This window comes from Saimiri boliviensis, chromosome 3 (assembly GCF_048565385.1).
Source record: "Saimiri boliviensis isolate mSaiBol1 chromosome 3, mSaiBol1.pri, whole genome shotgun sequence".
In the NCBI taxonomy this organism is placed as follows: Eukaryota; Metazoa; Chordata; class Mammalia; order Primates; family Cebidae; genus Saimiri; species Saimiri boliviensis.
The window spans coordinates 105,911,671-105,928,049 of NC_133451.1; the positions used below are offsets into that span (position 1 = coordinate 105,911,671).

The following is a 16,379-nucleotide window of genomic DNA, read 5'->3' on the forward strand; positions in this document are numbered from 1 at the left end:
CTAGATTAATTCTTCTAAAGCATTGTTTTCTTTATATCACATCCCTCCTCCAAAAGCTTCCTGCTCTCCCCAGGATAAAGTCCTTTGGGTACTCTTTCAGGTTATCATTTCAAATGTAGACATTGTGCGCCATTCAAGTCATTAATTTCACTCACCTCAAAAAGGACTTCTCTTTATTTTTCCCTCTGTTTCTTTGTTTACTTAACTCTCAACAAATGGAATGCTATTCACCTTTTTGCCTATTGAAGGTTGGATTCTCCCAGCAATAGCAGACTCTGAGATGGAGTGTGGTGTGCTAAATGTAGATCAGAGAATTCTCTTCGGATCACAACATCAGTAAAGAAGCGAAAGGATGAAGAATTGAGCAGGGAGAGAAGCTTGGCCAGAGCACTGGTCCAAGGAAAATCGGCCAAAACCTTAAGGAGTTGTGGAGTTTAAATGGCCGCTCAGAATTGTCTCAGGTTAGCTAAAATAATGAAGCCTTTACACCTCCCCTGCCATTCGTCACTGATTATGGGCCACCCTGGGAAGGTTATGATCTTGGACAAGGTGGCTCTTTACAAAGCAGCTGAGATAGTAAATGGTTGTTGTTGGTTTTTTGAAACAGGGTCTCACTCTGTCATCCAGCCTGATATGGCTACGTACATTTTGTTCATTTGTTTGTTTTTAGAACCAGGTACTACTGCATGTGGCAAATGATGGCTTCTTAAATCTCTAATACCTGAAAAGCTTTTTCCTTGTTTTCGTGCATTCACATTTTGTGGTTCTTCAGAAAATATGATTGATATAAAGTAGCCTTAGAATCAAAGTATTATTGTTAAAAAGAACCACAGAGCCTTCTTTCCCCAGAGTGTTTAATCCGGAAGTCAGAGGAATACTAAGTGAAATATATTTCCTGTAAATATATAATATTATTTCTATCAGTTTCCCTCTCAATAATCTAACAAGCTCCCTAGACTTTAAGTCCTTAACTATTCTAGAATGAAAATAAGATAATCTGCAATTTTTTTTCCTTTGTGCCTACTGAAATTTCATTATTATAAACTATTTGATTGTACTGGGATATTCTGGCATATTTTACTAACTGTAAAAAACTGACTTAACTGTTATAATGAAAGAACAAGAGAAAATTAATTTTCCTGAATAGCAATTTAAGTTTTATTATCCCAAATTCATTTTACTTAAAGCAAGTCTATAATTATATTTAATTCCTATTAGAAACATGTGTACTGTAATGTATACTAATAAAGAATAAATATACATTTAAATCCCATTAGTACTGTGGAACATCATCCTAATTTACTTGACATTTTCTGAGGAGAAAGGTTATGAATTTGAGAAGGAAGTGAGAAGGCAGAGTGACTGTATTCACTCTTGAAAAATTTCATAGAACCTATTGATCCTCAGAAAAATTCAAATTTTCATACACATTATAAAGCCCACCATAAATCCACAAAAGTTTATTTACTCTAGGTTAATAATCTTTTCACTAAAAACTAGATCAAAGTTATCAGTGAAAAATAAAGCACTGAAATTAAATGACCAAGAAGGTATTATTAACGAGGCTTCTACCCTTCTGCAAGTTATACTACACAAGAACAAGTTGCCTGAATAAAGTAAGAATTGTCTATAAGTTAGAGCAAGGGTAAACAACTATGACAGGTTAAAAAAAAAAAAAAAAGAGTAGATATCTTTGGCACTCAGTTGCTATTAACGTGGTACATTTGATTAGAGATCAGGGTGGTTTCCAGAAATATCTCTTCCCCATAGAAAGTGGTAGATGGAGCCCAGCACTCCCTCCTTCAAAAGCTTTTTTAGATGCTTCAGAGTCTCTCATTTCTGCATTCAGAAGGTATGTATTCCACACTACAACCACCCACCCACAGGGGACCACCCAAAGGCCTTTGCATTTGCTTCTAAAAGGTAGCCAGTGTCTGGTCTTTAAGCAAAAGACAATGTAAGCTAGGTGGTCTTGAAAAGTTTTTAGTTCTGAACTAAGGGATGGGTGTATGAAACATTCTATACTATCTTTTCAGCTTTCTCATAAATGTAGAATTGTTACAAAATAAAAAGTTTTCACAAATGTGCTCTTCTGAGAGACTATTCGGAGGTAGCTTTTGCTTCCTCCAGAGATCTGCTTAGACTGGAGACTGTATTTTCTTAAAAACTGATAGTGAATGAAATTTAATGGGAAGAATAATAAGCCTCTGCAACACTTTAAAAGGAAGTTAGAAATTATGCATCAAGAATGCACAGAAGAAAATCATTCTATCAGTCTCACTGAAGTCTTCTAAAGCAAAAGAACCTTGACATAGTTGTGAGGAAGAACTCCAGAAACCTTGTAACACCACATAACTCTCTGCATGTGGTTGGGGCGGGAGAAGAGAGAAACAGGCAGTGTGCTTCATGTTAAGATCAAGGATAAAGAGAGAAAATTCATCTTCATGAGTAAAGGAGATGCTAATTGACTGGTAAAGTAGTTAAGAAATTTTGAAATACTTTTCCAATAGTTGCACTGGGCCACAAATTCTCTTCTATATGAAATGGCTAATTTTAAGACCACATGTTACAGAGAAAAGCTGATGTCTATCAAGGACTGAATTAATATTAATCCAGTAATGAACGTCCTCTCAAGTACAATATAGCACTTACTGAATGAATATAAACTTTCAATTAAATTTAAAAAGCATGTGTGAAAACCTCAAATTCTAAATCTATAAATGTATAACACTGTAAGAGACAAAATGAAAAATGGTAAGTCCACTAATTCTGTTTAAGTCAGGTGAAAATAGGACATTCCCTAGCTAAATAAAAATGATAACTTGACCCCTTGTCTATAATTAAAATGTTAAATTACTGGCATAGCATGGGGTAACAAAGTGAGAAAATTTAAAACTGATAAAGGTACTATGCTAGTACCTCCTAAAAAACATTGAGATTTTATAAACTATAAAGGTTCTGAAGCGAAAAGGAAAAGTGGCTCGCTATTTTAACAAAATACACACATTCTGGTTTAAAGGATGGCACAGCCACAACTTTGCCTACTATTTAGTACTATTTTAACATTTTCTTAGTAAAATAAGTAATGTAATAAATGGCAAGCTTATTAAATTCCCATCGGCAAATAAAATAGATATGAAGAAATAACTGGTGGATTAGAAGAGTATTTAAAATGGGGTTAGTGTATTAGAAAACTCACATGAAATTAATGAAATGATTCAGACAATTGCATTATCAACTATTCATGCATAAGTTATTTTCCATTCTATAGAAAGAAAGCATTGTTAATAACACAATAAGTTTGAACACATTAAAATCCTTTAAAAGGTTTTTTTCCACATCAAAATACCCTTCAGACTTATGCAAGTCTTTCCTGTCAGTTTTCAAAATAGTATGTTCTGAAATATAAGGCACAGCATACAAGGTAAGGGCTGGCCACATCCAAGAATGGAAATGAGCAGGAAAAAACACACCTTGTACCATAGCAGACCTACAAGTGAAATATGATAGCAAGCCATCATTCTTGTTGGGTTTTAAGCAAGCACATTACTGGGGTTCATAAATAGAAAATTAGTTTAGAAACCCTGAGGTAAGCTTCTTATTTTACTCTTCACTGCTTGACTCATGCTGGCTATCCATGTCCAGTTATGATCTCCAAATCTGAAAGGGAATGCAGAGAAATAAAAAGGAAGGAAGCCCACACAGATGATGAAAGGGTTGGAAAAAGAAGAAAGATCAAAGGATAGAAGGAGTCAGGCTGTGAAGAAAAACCTGAGGGAATGCTTTAAAATGTTCTAGAAATATATGGGTTATTATATTGGGAATGGTAACCAGTTGTTCTCCATCTCTATTCAGGACAAACCAGAAGAAAATGGCTTAAATCAAGGCAATGACATATTAGGGTTACTAAGGAAAATTGTGGAATTTTTTCTAGAATTATTTAAACTAGACAGATATTTAATGTACCTAGGCTGGCTAAGGAACAGGATTGAGAACTATAATCTGATTTTCAAGATCCTTTTTTACTCCACTTTCTACATATTCTTTATCAAGACAGATATACTAAAATGCATAAAGAGAACTATCAGATATTATTGAACACAGTCAATTACTCCGAATGATCGGGGGCGATGGAATGAAAATTGCTGTAGATCAAACTATAACATGAGGCAATGGGTAAGATTTTTAACCTCAAAATGCCTCAGCTCTCTAGTGGCATTGTCTGTAGAAGGGGATTATAACAGTATCTACCTGTCTAAGTCCTGTGATAATAAAAATGAGATAATCAGCATAAAGGATCTAATACCAATTATCTGTCATATTAGAGGCTCAGTTAATGTTAGTTCCTTTGCATTCCCTGGTGAATGCAATACATGAGATTTTGAATTTTCCGAAAGGAATGGAAATATAATACCATGAAACTTCCTTGAATTTTTGCTCATATTCTTCACACAACTGAAAAGTGGGAAAGTACTGACTTTGTCGTGAACCACTTAAAAAGTGAGTCATGATGACTAGTAACACAAATGTGGAACACTTTTGGATGACCACAATTTGCTTATAATACAGAAGCATGGTGATATTCAAAATAAAGTTCAGACCTGTGAACATCAGGGAAGGTAGAGAGAATGGGATGGGAAATTATAGACTGGAGAAAGGCCTTTTTTTTTTTAATGGTTGGCACACTTATACTTTCCCACTTTTCAGTTCTGTGAATAAAGTTGTGCTATAAAGACAGAAAATCATTTTTCCATTTAGTTTTTAAGAATAAATCACTCTATCATCTGTAAAATAAATTACATTCTCTTGAAATCCTCTCAATTCTTTGAGTATCCACATTAAAATCTAGTTTTTCCTGCAAAAAAAATTTACTTATAATCCAAAATAAATGTTTTTCTCAATTCCAGAGAAATTAAGATTATCTTTTTATATGATTTAAGAGTATTATGTATCTTAACGGAAATACGTTAATATTCACTGAATTATATCAGAACCAGAATAGAAAAAAAGTGTTTAAAAATACTTGTCCCACATCTTCCAATTCAATTACAACACAAGACAAACAGAAAAAAATAGTAGGGAAGGGAAGGTTGTTTTTAACATATGGGTATATGTACCAAGAAGATGAAAGGTACAGGGTGGAATGATGTAAATATTTTGGGGACTGACTGGCTGAATGTAAGTAGGCTATACCAGAGAATCACTGCGGTCTTACAATTTTCCAAATTACTTATGTCCCTGGTTCCAGAGTCAGAAATATCAAATGCATAGGGTTAGTACATGAATAAACACTATTCCAATCTGCTCTGCTTTCAAGGAGGCTTTTACATGCGGAGTGAATAGTTAAAAGCCGTAAGATAGATATATCTATATCTATCATCTATCTATCTATGTATCTATCTATCTATCTATCTATCTATCTATCTAATCTATCTATCTATATCTATATCTATATCACGGCTTTTAACTGTTATCTGACGGCGTTAATATTCAGTCTGAAGTTATATATAAACTTCAGACTGAATATTAATGCTCCAGAAAATAAACAGGAGTTAACAAGGTAGAACTGGTAGAACTCCCTTTTCATTTATGAGCAAAAGCAGCTCCAGGTTTTAGATTGGCATTTATTTTTAATTTAATGCCAGGCAGTGGGTTGGGGGTACTAGCAAATCTGCACTTTTGCCTTCAATTTCATTTATTTCCATGGTTTGATTCTGTTATGAGAAACAAAACAGAGAAGGAAATTAGGATATTTGGAAGGAAACTATTTAAAGCTCCAATCTTTCTGGGTCCACCAGAATCTCAGAACTACAAATTTTCTTATATTTCTTATATTTCAGGATATTTAAAAACTAGGGTACTTTGACAAGACTTGTCAAAAGCTCTCATGACATATATGTAGATGATAGCAGGTTAAGTCATATTTATTTCCTAGAGTATAGGATGTTAGCTGGAAACTCATCACTAACCAGCCCAGTGAAAAAGGGCAACTGAGGAATTTAGAGGATATTCACATCAGGTTTCTGGACCAAATTCAAGATACGCAAACTGTCTATTATGACTGGAAGAACAAAAGCCAAGGAACTAAAATTATTAATATAGAGATATTCTGAGCTCCTAGGACTATTTGAGACCATGTATTTCTAACCCCTGACAAAGACAATAAACTACCTTGTTCTTTGGCACTCACTTGGAATTACTGTTCAAAATACACATCAGTCACAGGTATCAATCAATTATTCCTATTCCTTTTATTTCAGGAAAGATTGAAAATAAAGGGACGATAATTAAGGGATAATTATTCAGATTGATACAGCAAAGCAATGTCTGTATTAAACTTTAGACAAGTCTTAGATATTGTGTGTGGCTGCAGCTCCATCCTACAGACTATTTCTATTGATATATTGCTGCTGTCTCAGCTGTTGCTGCCGCTACAACTTCAGCAGCTAGGCAAGGGAATACCAGAATTGGAAGGTGAGTTTGTGCTATTTTCAGAGAAAATAAAGAATCAAAGACTGCTGATTTAAGGTATACCAGGTTCATACTGAAAAATGGGAAACTGCTTTAATAAGCCCTCAGGGTATCGACCAAGTACACAGCTTCCACAGTAACAGATCAAATGTTTCCCTAATGCATGTCTTCTCTGGACTAATTCTGGAATGTGCTCTACATAATAAATACTTTCTAGCTCAAACTCCTTTAAATCTGAATCCTGTGCAATTGCCACAAAGTTGTGTTATCTTGTTTTAACTTTTAATACCTAGACATATGTAAAAGAGCCTTTAGGTTGAATAAAATTCGCTTTTAGATTTCAATGAATTTACAAAAAATATCAATTTATTTTATTTTATTAAATATAAAAATATATTTCCATATATTAATGAATATGTATACTATATACATAATCTATTGTTTCATATTATCTATCACATATACTTAAAGTTGAAAATATATTATCCTCTATCTATGCATAGTTTAGAAGTTCCCAACTTATCCTTTGCAATTCATTCTTAAAATACTAACATGCACATAGATGATGCCACTAAATCTCTCTTTACCCAAACTGTATCAATGAAAACTGTAATAAGCTTTAAAAAGAAAATAATACTGAGGAATAAATTCAAAATCTATACGAAAAGCTAAAATACCTTATTTGTATAGATGTGAACATATTTCTACTTAGGAGGTTGTGCCTGTTTGAGCTAAAGGAGACTTTTAAATGAGCTGATAAAAGTTTGGCCTCCAAGCAACTGCAAAAGTAAATTGAAATAACACAATATTACTGGTTTATAATGAAATGGTTATTCTACAAAGAGTCGTATCATCATGGAACTAGACTTTATGTTGACCTATGGAAACAAATGATCTAGGAATTTACTTATGATGGCTATCACAGAGAAATAGACCCTATAGTTAACTTATTGAAAACCTATCACAGGGCCTTCACTAACTCTCCATGGTAACATCTCAGCTTAGACTTCAATCTATGCTTAGAAAGAGTATCTGAATACAAAATATTTTTCAGGGTGATAAAGTTGTGTGATTTCTAATTTGTCTCTAATTTACAATTTTTTAAAATAACACTACCATTTTCACTAAATATACTTGTTCTCTCACTTTATTTTTTGAGGTAAAAAGAAAAAACATGGAGCACCTAAGTAGAGCAGATACTTACTAGGAGATGGAAGTGAGAGGTTTCATGAAGGCCCTTGTCTAAACACCTACTCCCACCCACCGCTTTAATGAAGGAAGCCTTAAACTTCCACGTTTAGAAATTCATCATTGAACTTCCTTAAAATTTAAGCATCATTTGGAGACAAAATTCATTATGCATCCTGAGTCACCTATACTTTCAAGTATGTGAATGTATCACTTACTGATGCAGTCATCAATCTCTAAGGGATAGAGGCAAGCTTGAGAAAAGCCTGGAATAGCCAAGAATTAACTTTGACCTACTCAAAAATGTGTCTAAGAATGACCCAGGAAGACTATGGTTGTTTATTGTTATTTTAAATTTCTCATATCTTTAGAGTAAGGTTCGAGTTTATACATTATTTATAGAATTATGCTTTAAAGCTGATGGGAAATAGTGTTTCCCAAGCTGGATGCTAAATTGGGTACTGTACAAATATACTTCTATTTAAAGACTTTAACTGTTCCTGGCCCACTTAAACATAACAAATCAGCAGAAGCTATATACCATTACTTCATTCACCTCAAATTACATAATTTGAAATGTTCAAGGGACATTCATCTTCAAGGCAACAGCTATAGTGATCGACTGAAAATGGCTTCTCTTCTATGTCTATTTCTGAAACTATAAAAACTTGGTTTATTGTATCTGCACCATTTATTCAGTGGTCCATGTTTCTACCAATTTATGAGACCACCTTTGAGAAACATCAAGTTTCCACATATGTGGATCCATTTTCAGTGTTCTCTTCTATTCTACCATTTCAGTATGTTTCCTTTTCCCTGTACCAGTAACACATTCTTTTATTTACCATAAGTAAGTCTGGGCATCTGGCAGGACAATTAACACTCAATTCCCCCTCTTCTCACTCCATTCTTCTTTTTAAAAATTATCTTTGCTATTTTTGGGCCCTCTGTTACTCCACATGAATCAACTTATCTACTCAAAGAGTTCAGGATGGCACCCCAAAATACACCATTTGACATGTTGATTATTTTGAGCTAAAGGTACCTGAAAAACAGCAGGTGGAAGAGATTCACTCTGACTTTCCCTTTTCTTCATAAAGTAGGAATTGAAACTCCCATATCTTCCTTACACCAGGAAGAGAGAAATATTCTCATCACAAGAGGAGGGGAGTTGAGGCTGACAGAAATCTGTACAAACCTTCTGAAACTAACCCCTCTCTTCATAGTTACTTTTCTACAATTGCCACTCTTTGTTCCACGTAGTATATAAGCACTTAGAGCTAGTCATTTATTTGGGTCTTCATTTTTGTGTGAGAGCATCTTATTTACAAAAACATGTAAACAAAATGTGTATGTTTTCTCCTCTTGATCTGTCTTATGTCAGTACTAGCTGTAGAATGTAGGGGATTAGAGAAAAATTTTACCTTCCCTACATTATCAGGCTATGTGAAAACCCTGATGGCATTGTGTAACTAAAATGTTATTGAATTTATAGATTAATTTGGGAGACGTCATTTTAAACGTATTGACTCTTATCCATCCATGCAGACATAGCTTTCAATCATACTTTAAAATTTTCTTCATAAAAGACTGTCTACAACCTTTATTAAATTTCTTCTCAATTACTTTACATTCTTTTATGTAATTTCTACATGGTCTCTTTTAAAACTTATCTTTCGTAATTGTATGGTTAGGTTAATAGAAACACTTAATTTTTTATATTGATCTTGCATCCCGCAACTTTTGTTGATACTAAAGGTTGCTCTGTACATTCTCCTGGACCCCTGCAAATACTGATAATTTTGTTTCTTCCTTTCCAGTCTTGAAACGTTTTAACAGTGAGTGTTCTTCTTTTATTCCTTACTTGAAAGAAGTTGTTTCTAGGTTTCATTTTTAAATATTACTTTTCAGAGTTTTTCGTAGGTATTATTTATTAAGTGGTATTCCTTTTATTCTCATCTGCTACAATTTTATATCATAAAAGGCTGTTCAATTTTATCAAGTTATTTCTACCAATATTTTTTAAACTTTGAATATAAATTAGGTTCATCAGTAACTAGAAAGTATATATTAATATATAGTTAGGTTTTTAGGTAACATTCCTCAATTTCTATGGAGCATTCTCATCTATCTAGATGTTATAGGTGGTTTCCAAGATTAAGTCAGTTTGGGAAATGCTATGAACTATCTACCTCCTTCTTAGCAATTCACAATATTTGTAATTAGGTATTGACTATGAGATATCCTGTAGTGAAACAGTATACAGCTGATGGTGTAACAAAAAGTTTCTCTGATTCACTTGATCAAATACTTTCTCTTTTCTCAGAACAATTTATTGGTATTTCCAGGGCACTACCATTCCATAAATCACTGATTGAGAGACCTTGTTTTGGAGTAATTTCAAGAGTCATAAAAATTTATTACACATCTAGAGAGCCATTACTCCCATTACTTTCTCTGAAAAGCCTAACACCACAAACAGAGGAAAAAGCCATATTTGTGCCATATCACAGGAGACTGAAGTCGCTGAAGGATTTGCTCCTCAGTTTACTTCAGGTACAAGGCTTCTAAGTATGTATTTTCATCAACTTTCTCTGCAATTGCTCCATTTCAGTAATCTGCTGATACTAGTAAAAAAAAATAAGAACAAATTTTCTAAGAATCACAGATATGGATCACAACTCAATATGCTATACTAGTTAAATTTAGTCTATGTTTTCTATCAAGCCCCCCAGCTTTTACTAATCAATGTGTTCACTGTCATGACAGCATTGTACAAAAAACAAAGGTAAAAAGCCAAGTATCATTCTACTTTACATTAGAAGGAAGTAATGTGTTACTTGATTGACATTTTCTTGTCATTTCATGAATTTTAAACAAATCACAAGCCTGGGCTCTGCAATGGTGGCTCATGCCTGTAATCCCAGCACTTTGGGAGGCCAAGGCAGGCAGATGACTTCAGGTCAGGAGTTTGAGAACAGCCTTGCCAACATGTAAAAACCCTGTCTCTACAAAAAATACAAAAATTAGCCAGGTGTGCTGGCGCACACCTGTAATCCCAGCTACTGTGGAGGCTGAAGAAGGAGATCGCTTAAACCTGGGAGGTGAAAGTTGCAGTAAACTGAGATCGCGCCACTGTACTCCAGCCTGGGTGACAGAGTGAGACTCTGTCTTTTATATATATATATGACACACACACAAGCCTGTAGAACTCATCTCTAACCTGAAATATTTCATTTCATATACTTAATAAAATTACTGCATAAAAGTAATAACATCCAGCAAAGTGAACTTAGTGATATAAAGGAGGACACATGGTAATGAGCAGAACGTTTAGTTTTACGTGTTTCTAAAACTGAATCCCTACAAATTCATGTTTGGTACCACGTAGGAATATTTTGCACAACAAAAGAAAAGTAACTCAAAAATACAGTTACGAACACAAAATTGAACAAGTGAAGAGAACTCTTCGTGTTCCAATTATTTTCATTTAGTATTGGGAATTAAACATTTGAAGGAATTCCTATAGAAGATTTCATCTTCCTGATCTATTTTACCTTTTCTAAGTTTTAAAGGTGATCAGGTTCAAATAAACATTCTAGTGTTTAGCTCAATAAGCCAAAGGGATATGTTTTTTTCTGTCCCTCTCAGGACAGCAATTTCTGTCACAAATAAAGAGGGAAAGGCAGATGTCTCAAAGAGCAATAAATTTTAATTTGTGAGTAGTTAATTTTTTCCAGAATTGTCTGATCTGTTCTATTTGTTTACAAAATCAATTCAAAATAGTGTCAGTAGCCAAAGAAAATGCTTATTAAAAAATTAATAGAAAAATCTACTTATAGAAAAACTTTCTTTGCTGGTCTCTATCCAATATGAGTTTTTAAAATGTAGGTAATTAAGTAAGATTTACAGGAACATTTTAGATAATCCCATATAATAAATTTTTATTGCATGCTCATGATTGAAATCTTAAAATATTTCAGGACTTGGTACTGCCTGAAGCTTGAGTTACAAATATATAACTCAACTGTACTTTTATTAGTGCATGAGCAAAAGAAAAAGAAAAGAAGATCTTTATCTCCAAAAGTGAATGTTAAGGTAAAGCCAAATGCCTTTTTGTGAATACCACTTGAAATGATTCTACTAAATCTCTATTTTCTAGTTTTGTAAATTACAAAGTTAGTGGAGAGAGTTGAATTTTCATTCCTAAAATCTTTGATTACTGGAGAGAGGATTGTTCATATGCTTAACTATTTTTATATCCTTCATAATAGTCCTAGTTAAATAATTAAACCTTAAAGCTATACTTACAGAATTATGTTAATATAACTATATTAAATTTATACTCAGACTGCTGACCTCAATCATAATATAGACTTAAGAGTATAACCTACTATATCACAGTTATTTATATTGTTAACCCTTAGATAGATCATGCCCTTGAGGGTCCATTAACTTTTTTCACAACAGTCTTCAATAAAATTAATACTGTTAAGTGGCATGAGAAGACTTAAATTTTTAAAGCAAATCTATGGAAATTATTTTTCAAGTAGAATAAAAACAAAATGTATATAAATACTACAACTGCCCCATGGTTTCTCTTTTCCTGCTGTCTAGACAGAGTAAATTTACCAAGACAGGGAAATTGCAATAGAGAAAAAGATTAATTCATGCAGAGCCAGCTATTTTTATTATTACTCAAATCAGTCTTATTTGAGTTGTATTACTACTCAATAATGAAGACCGGAGTTCTATTATTACTCAAATCAGTCTTCCCCAAAACTTGTGGATTGGGTTTTTAAGGATAATTTGATACTTAGGGCATCAGGAAGTCTAGAGTGCTAATTGGTCAGGTCAGAGATGAAATAATAGGGAGTTGAAACTGTACTCCTGTACTGAGTCAATTCCTGGGTGGTGGCCTCAAGAGATGAGCCAGTTTGTCAATCTGAGTGGTACCAGATGATCCATCCAGTGCAGGGTCTGCAAAAGATCTCAAACAATGATCTTAGGTTTTACAATAGTGATGTTATCACCAGGAGCAATTTGGGGAGGCTTAGAATCTTGCAGCCTCCAACTGTGTGACTCCTAAACCATAATTTCTAATCTTATGGCTAATTTGTTAGTCCTGCAAAAGCAGTCTAGTCCCTAGCCAGGAAAGAATTTTGTTTGGGAAAGCGTTGTTTTTCTCTTTGTTTCACAGCTAAACTATAAAATAAGTTCCTTCAAAATTTAGTTCGGCCTATGCCCAGGAATGAACAAGGACAGCTTGGAAGTTAGAAGCAAGATGGAGTCAGTTAGGTCCAATCTTTTTCACAGCAATAATTTTCTCTGTTATAATTTTCACAAAGATGGTTTCAAGAAAATATTGTAAACAAAAGCATACAAGATTTAAGATTTTAAACAAAAGCATATGGTGCCAAATTCTTTGAAAAAGAAAACTAAATACTACTAAATATTAAGAAAAACCAGTGAAAATCTCAATTAAAAATGAATAAAATAAATAGATAACAGCTTAACAAACAATATGCTAATTTCTATTCTCAAGCAAAAAATGGAGTGATAACAAAGTAAATACAAGATAAACATAAACTGTTTATGAACAATTTATGTGATTATTTATAGAGGTTTACATATTTGTCATCTTGAAATTTTCCTGTGTCTTACATCCTTTATTCCTGTTAAATAAAATTTATGCGAAGCCACTGATTTGGGCTGAGAACCTATACTAGGTTCCAACAGAACAGACCAAACCAAAATGGAGTCCCTCATACTAAAGTTCAGAAATCAGGAGAGAGATGATGGCCAAATTCCCAAATAGGACAGTTCTAGCCAATATGGTAAGTCCCCTCTGCTTTAATCCAGGAACCTGAAGTAACCTGATGTTACCTGATCTGCTTTTTGTATTATGCTGTTTCTCCGTTCTTGCTCAAGTTATCTTATAAAAACTGATCATTCTACCAAGCCCTTGAGAGCAACTTTTCTGAATTTTTCAGTGAGAAGCTACCCAATTCATGAATTGCTCATAAAAGCCAATAGGATCTCTAAGATAAATTTGTTGAAAACTTGTCTTTTCACAATCCTCAAAGCACAATTTTGAAATAGAACGGAAATAAACACAACTGGTAGTTAACTAGCTAAATACATGTGATTCACAAAATGCTATCAAGCTAAGTCTAAATTAAAGCCCCCTTGGGGGATGGGAAGAGAATGAACTTCTAAGATCCCTGTTCTCAATTTTAACATCTAGTTCAAATCCCAAGTTTAGCCACATTTTATTATATGAGATCCCAAACTAAATAAAAGAAAAATGAAGCCAAGTACCTACTCAAAGTGCTGATCTACATGGGATCTAAAACATCACCTACAATGTAACCCAATAGAAAGATAAGGGAACCCACAGAGTCTACAGAACTTAGAATACTTAGATAAGTAGCTTAAAAAATACTTAGATAAGTAGCTTAAAGTCAGAGATTAAAACCCTTCAGGCTGTTGGTAATCATAGGTGACTGATTAGAATAATCCTAAATTATAATCTAAGGATCACAGAGATTTTAACTGTAAAATTTTGGTCTGGACAACAGAGTTGCAAAAGTAAAGGCAAAGCTATGTTGCTCATGATAGCAGATGACAAGCTGAGTTGCTATCAGCAGTTCTCAGATAATATTAATAGTTCAAATGTCTAACATTTGAAGGGGCCACAAATCATTAGTCTATTTGGGGATGGCCACATGTCTTGTACCTCCAATTAAAGGGTTCTGACTAACAACTCAGTGGTAGGAACCAAATTTGAGTTGCATTTTAAAAGTACATCTCTAATCAAATACTGATTTTTGGTAGAGAAAAACAACAACTACATTCACACAGACACACAGACACACACACACACACACACACACACACACACACACTTAAAAAAACACACTTTCTAATAGATTTAGCAATTCAAAATCAATACATCCCACTACTGAGAGCAGTAAACATACTGAGGCTATTTAGAAGTAGGAATGCATTAAAATCGTCTTCAAAAGACTGGTGATTTGAATCTGATATTGGCCATCTAGAAATGCTAAAAAGTATCCCCAAATTTCAAAAAAAAAAAAAAAAAAAAAAGCTGTATCAAGTTAACCAGAAATGGGTTATTGTCTGACCAGATTAATTCAGCTGCCTATGAAAGGGCATTTTTAGATGCAAAAACAAAAAATAATAATTTTAACAACAGAAATCATAACATCAAAAAAAAAAAAAATCCCACTATCCTTTCAAGCAGAAACAAGTTATCCCAGCAAATACACTGACTTCAAAATAACCAGCATATTCTCAATATGAAATTTTATGAGAGAAAAATTATCACATTTAGCAAACTCTGTTTCTGTTTCATCCAATCAGATATATATGATTTCCAATTATATTACTGGTCCATATTTTATTGAATATGCTCATTATTACAGTATATTAAGTACAAGTGAATATTCTGTTTATGGCCTATTCACCAGAAACAAATGTTAAGATGTAACTGGGTTACATATACAAGGATAAAAGGCTGAAGTACACATAAAAAGCTACATTTCCAAATTTCACTTAGGTAAATATAAAAGAATTACCTATGCTTACTCATTTTAACCCTACTTCTATAAATATCACTACTAAGCAGTCAGGAAGGAAAAAACCTAGGTTCTGCATCTAAGGAGCTCATTAGAGATAATTATCTGAAGCAGATTGTCACAAAATAAGAGGGATGAATTTTCAATTTAATTACCAGTAATAAGAGAGTGGAAAGGTGACTTCTGAATAAAATTCTACAGATCAAATTGAGATATTAAAGTGATACTCAAGAAATAGCAAATAAAGCTTTTCATACACACATTAGATTTACTCTTCTAATTCAGTTACCTAAATATAATTCTCACTCACTGTTCCCTATCCCTACCCTAAAAGGCAGGGAGGGGATATTATCAAAAACACTTTACCCAGGAACCTGAGGACTAGTAAATTCTACAACAAATTGTGTCACTAATACAATATGTAACTTTGTCTAAGTGACATCTCCAGACTTTCTTTTCATAAGCTGGAAAATGAGAGTGTGGCAGTAAATGAATACCAAGGTACATGTGGGGACCCACTTGGGACTCCATGGTTGGTATAAATTTTATTTTAAGCAGAAGACACCTGAGATTCAACAGATAGATAAGCCTCCTCAGAGTTTCTCTTATATGAATAAAAGCAAAAACTTCTAAGAAATAAGGACTGCCATAACTTATCTCCTTGGGGTGGGTTCTAATCCCAGCAGGGAGTCCATGCGTAAATTTATCATAAATCCTCTCATTGGGGGCATTTTCTGGCCCTAAGAAGATATAAAGACCATTTGTACCTGTATAGTCAAACATTGTAAAAAAACATTATCTTTTGTTTGTTCAACTAAAAGAACTCACTTGTCTTTCTTAAATAAACCTATTTGTACTTCCCACAGGAGCCTTTTCTCCCCACTCCCTTTCCCTTACTAAGTTAAGAATGTAAGCCCCAAATTCTAATGACCCCTTTAAGTTACTCATCACTTAGCACTCCCATGTGTTTCTATGTTGCATGCATAATTTATTTTTCCCTTATTAATCTACCTATTGTCAGTTTAATTCACAGGTCTCCATGTACAAACTTAAGAGAGTAGAAAAAAAAAAGTTTTTCTTTCCCTACACTAAACCTTCCAACATTCCTCCAAATGTCTC

General features: G+C 33.6%; 1 protein-coding gene across 24 annotated transcripts in view; it reads right to left on the reverse strand.

The window, feature by feature from the left end:
- CAMK2D (calcium/calmodulin dependent protein kinase II delta) overlaps nucleotides 1-16,379 on the reverse strand; it is a 309,946-nt gene that overhangs the window by 253,990 nt on the left and 39,577 nt on the right. The gene's annotated exons all lie outside the window — the stretch shown is intronic.